Genomic DNA, 5,365 nt, shown 5'->3' with positions numbered 1-5,365 from the left:
GCGCCCAAATACACCCTATGGCGTGTATATCGTTGTGAGACATTGCTCTTTGTAATACTGTGCTTCAAAATTGACGGGCCAAGGGCTTACAAGTAATTTGCACCAAAAATGACGGGCTTAAGCAAGGGCCAAAGGCTTTTAAAAAAGGGCTCAATTTATCTACATATTTTCTCTAAAATGACTAAATCCATGAAAGGTGGCATCAAATACACCCTATGGCGTGTAGATCGTTGTGAGATGCTCTTTGTAATACTGTGCTTCCAAATTGACGACGGGCCAAGGGCCTTACAAGTAATTTGCACCAAAAATGACGGGCTTAAGCAAGGGCCAAAGGGTTTTAGAAAAGGGCTCAATTTATCTATATATTTTCTCTAAAATGACTAATCCATGAAAGCGTGGCACCCAAATACACCCTATGGCGTGTAGATCGTTGTGAGATAACGCTTTTTGTAAAACTGTGCATCCAAACTGACGAGCCAAGGGCCTACAGTCGATTCGGCTCGAAACTGACGGGCTTAAGCAAAGGTTGACGGTCGCAAACTAAGGGTTATTGAAATGGAAACCAATGCTACTTAGTCTTTTGAGCCATTAAAACTTCCAATAACATCAATTATGTTTAATATGGTTTTTACTAATTTTTATCTTTCAGCTTTTTCCAGTTATCGATTTCGATTATACGACTATATCGAGCTTTGTCATCAGTTGTTTTTAAAATTTTCATCACGCTGCATTGTCCCATGTCCATTCAAAAAATCTGACTATGGTTTGATATCGCCAAGAACGTTCCAAAATTTTGATGCTCGAAAGACCAATTTTAAAGATGCAAGTTATTTTTCACAATCTTTGGAATCTTGCTTTCCGGATTTGACCGAAAGAGTTCGATTTTGCAACAAATTCTTTCAATGCTTTTTGTGTTGGCAGCTGCCACACAAGATTCGAAAGCTGGTTGTGGTTGGAGAGAAAAATAGCGGTAAAACGTCATGGTCAAAAGTGTTCTTTGGTTTGATGGCCAAAGAAAAAATTGCCGTTCTTTCAAAGGAGGAGCATTTTGGAGCATCAATGATTCAAGACGACACTGAGCTTCTTTGGGTAGATGAATGGAAAAAAGAGATGTTATCGGAAGACACGTTGAAAACCATGATGCAGGGTGGGTTCTTTTGCCAATCTGTCAAACACAAAAACCAAAAAATGCAGAACATGCAGGCAGGAGTGTACATAACCTGCAACGAAGTACCAGACTACGGCAACGAACAAGAAAATGTCCAACTGCGCCTCTACATTTGTCGAACAAAAAAACTTAAAAGAACGTGTCTCGATGCACCGAGGTGGATCCAAGAAAATGCCATGCAGTGTCTTTTATGGCTGGCACTGTTTATTAATCAAAACATCGAACATGTTGAGCCGGAAGAAAGGTTTTATGAATGAACGCCCCAAGGACGTCAGTGCTAATGCAAAAGTGACAAAGAATGTCCCCGATCATATTGTCAAACAAATACAAACTGGCACCCTTTTCAATCCGCAAATACCCGCAGTCCCAGCTCCAAAAGACGGTGATAATGCAGGTGAGCTCTTTTTCATTATATATACTTTGTTTTTAACGCTGCAAGCAGTCAAGGTTTTCAAAAAAAAACTTGAAGCAACATGAATTCTTTTCGTTCTTTTAAAGACCAAACGGGCTTGGAATACAATTGTGTTTCTTTTGTATTAATAAATCTGTCATTATGAAATTATATTTATCATCTCAGATCCACATGGCAAAAGGAAAATGAAGCGCAAGCTTCCTTCGGACGATGGTCAACAGCCGGGACCTTCGACGGCAAAGCAAGCCTTGTTAATTGAACCTGGTAAGATATTATTGCTAATTTGATTACCATGTTTAGACATGCTTACTCATCTATTTTCTTGTTGCATGCCTTTAAAACAGAGTACATCATCACAAGAGCAGAAGTAATGAAATTTTGATTATGTTTATATCTTACAGATGAAGTTGAAGACAATCAAGTAGAGGCGAAGATTGTCATCGAATTACAAGATGATGACACTGACGATGAACAATCCAAAGCTGTACATTTAGGTAAATATTTTTGAAAACTGAAATTATAATCAAAGAAAGCAAAGGCACGTTCATTTCCTGAATGCAATATTTCAAATGGACCCTAATGTAATGATTCTTTTTTCGATAGATGTGGAGAAAACACTATCCCGTGCCAAAGAAACAAAACCAGATGCACCTGTTGAGAATAATGAAAAAGGTATTTTAATTTTTTGTTATGACAATATTTAACACTCTGGTATTGTCTTTCTAGCTCCAACAAGTATGGTCAATGTTTGAAGTATCATGTCGTATTCCAAAAATTACAAGGTCCTTTAGATAGGTAGTTGTCGCGTCAACTCCCCTTTGGATCGTATCATTAAGCGTCTATGACTTTTGAATAAGAATTAGCCATGTTCTGAAATGAACTATCTAACAGAAGTGACATTTTTTTTTCATTTTTAAGATCAAAACAAAGAAACCGAATCAAACACCACCAATCACCATCGATTATTTATGGAAAGATCGAACATATGAGAAAAAGTTCTACCTTTCAACCATAAACACCGACAGCTATTTCAGAGAGGTCCGTCGGGCGCTCTTCACCCATATGTTTTCAACGGAAAAAGTCAGTGTTGGAAGGTATCTCGCATTTTGTGCAAGATACAAACGTGAAGGGGGAATTCACAACAAACAATGTACAGAACCCAAATTTGATGCATGGTGTTTAGTGCGCGGCTGCTCAAGGAATATTTTCAGCCATAAAAGATTTTTAGCCAAATACCCAACTTGCTACGAACAGATAAAAAAATTGAGGGAGCTGTTGGATATTGTGGTCGATGACAGATTCTTTTAAGATTTTTATTATTATTTCAAGATTATTCCCATGTTTTATATAGGCTTATTTTCATTTAGTTGTCTAGTGAACTATTGCATATAAAAAATAATAGATCGTGACTGCACTTGAATATGAAATGATCTCAAAGTTATTTTTTAATTTTAGGAGTAATTCTGGAATACTCAAAAGGTCTAAAGTTCATACCTGACTTTGTGACCGAGAAAATGAATCATAAGATGTTGTTTTGATTAAAACCTAACCTAGTTCGTGGCTTTTTGGTGTTAAAATATTATGGAAACAAGCTTGTGTTACTATTTTGAAAAGGCTGAATATATTTCGAAATATTGATGTTCTCTTATTTGAAGCAATGTCCATAAGTATCTCAAATGTTTTTTCTTCAAATTATTCAAATTTCGAGATCGTGTTATCAATTTGACAAAACACCCGTATCAGTATCCAAGTGGAAGTTATAAAAGTGACGTACAATCACGGGGTGTAGGTCGTGTTGGTAAATTGAACTGAATTTATTGAACGTAACTTCTTCTAAAATCAAAATATTTTTTCACAATTAAGTAATGAAGAATATAACACAAAAATCTATAGTATAATATCTCATATGTAGGTAGTACATATAATATAGTATTATAATAATATATAGTATACTATATAATATATTATATAATTTATTATATATTATATGATAATATATATATAGTATGTATAATAATATAATTTATTACACATTATACAACATATTATATGTTTACAATATATTAACGTAACAATAAATTTAATTTTGATTTTGAACTCATCCTGTCTCGGTAAATTTAGCCTGTGGTTCGTTTTGAAAGTTCATCGGCTAAGGATAGTGAAAGAAACCCTCTTTGAAACGTTATTCACAAAAATCTTAAGAAGAGTTTATGTAATGCTGTATTGTTTTCTATTTAGGCCTTATTGTAGTTCCATATCTTATAGACCGGCCATGTTAATATTCTAGTCAGCAAACAAAATATTTAGTTTTTAACCACTTTTAGTTTTAAAACGTTTCTTAAATGTTGCAGAGCCAGCACGAACTCTGAGTGAATCTCTGGTTCTTGATACATGAAATTTTAGACTGTCATCTTTCAAAATAGAAGACCAAGCAGTTTTTTTTCCGTATTTTGTTATACCTGTATTCAAATTGGTATCCTCTTCTTCGGTAAACTTAACATTTTTACACACACTCTTTGGAAGAAGCAGTAGAGTGATCAACTTTAGAAGCTTTTGCTGTTTGCGGTACGTCTGCCTCAACCGAAACTTCTTCCTTTCCATCTGTCGTATTCGATTGTAAAGTTACAAAGTCAGTAGATTCGTCTAAAGGGTCGACAGGCTGATAAGGATCTTGATACTTCGAACAAGATGCGCCATCTGGATCGGTCAACTGTGTTGAACCAATGATTTGTCGGCTTTTATCGAGAACGTTTTGATCGAAAACAACGTCCAAGTTGTTGTAAATTTCCATAAGCTTTCCATTTTGATTCCTACAATCAATCGTCATTTTATCCATGCACTTTTTACCTTCTATCGCAACTTGTCTGGATTGTTTCTTTTTGTAATGAATTTTAGCAACTTGGGAGCTATGCTTTTGATCTTCAGATATAAATCTTTGTTCTTCAATTGATAATCGCTCACTGCTTTCAGTTTCGATAATCTGCCTGTATCTCGTCGGATGAATGTACTTTTGGATTGCTTCATGAACTAGCATCGTCATTGCAATGGTCAAGGATTGAAACTGAGATCCATTAGAGTTTACTAAAAGATAATCACACTTTGCACCTAGTCGAGGACGGATGTTAAAGATATACAAGTCGATGATATCTATAATGTCGGAGGTTAAGATTAAGGTATCAAATATGTAAGTACTAGATGTTTTGAACTCGGTCTGATCAATGAAGCCTTCATTTTTCTTAGCCTTGTTAATCATTTCGATTGTCAAAAATTGGAAAGTCATTGGTCGAGAGCATTTTACTCGTAGAAACAACAATGATGTAATAAATCTAGTACAAAATACCAAGTCCCTTTGGGTAACAATCCCATGAGAAAGGCATTTCTCTATTATCCCTTTAAATCTAGGCAAGTGAAACGGTACAACTTTTTCCATTTCTTCAATGGATGCCCAACTATCCTTAGATTCAAAGATTCTAAGTTCATCGATCAGGCCACGAATTGTTTTTTCAAATTCCAACTTTCTTCAGGACATTTCACTTTTTGGACTTTTTCAATTCCGGATATTTCAGACAAAATAGCATTAAACAGAAAAAATCAAGGATTCCGAAAAAAAATAAATATTACTTAGCAAGGAAAAATCAAATGAAGCAACTACATATCAAGATTCCAATTTAGAATGCGAAACGAAAAAGTCATTCAGATATTACGATTGAAATCCCAGGATTCAAGACGAAAAATTAATTCAGGATATTCCAGGAATTTCCAGGAGCGTGGCCACCATGTCTCTT

At 35.2% G+C, this 5,365-nt stretch overlaps 1 long non-coding RNA gene across 1 annotated transcript; it reads left to right on the top strand.

Annotated features, from left to right (window-relative positions):
* The first annotated feature begins 2,020 nt into the window (after positions 1–2,020).
* Positions 2,021–2,522, top strand: LOC136816429 (uncharacterized). The gene is made up of 3 exons (XR_010847928.1): positions 2,021–2,074; positions 2,184–2,252; positions 2,499–2,522. It is a non-coding gene; the product is annotated as an uncharacterized lncRNA (long non-coding RNA).
* The last annotated feature ends 2,843 nt before the right edge of the window (positions 2,523–5,365 follow it).

Source organism: Clytia hemisphaerica, unplaced genomic scaffold (assembly GCF_902728285.1).
Source record: "Clytia hemisphaerica strain Z4C2 unplaced genomic scaffold, Clytia hemisphaerica genome assembly, whole genome shotgun sequence".
NCBI lineage: Eukaryota > Metazoa > Cnidaria > Hydrozoa > Leptothecata > Clytiidae > Clytia > Clytia hemisphaerica.
Note: the sequence above shows the minus strand (reverse complement) of the source record. Positions and strands in the feature narration are given on the sequence as shown.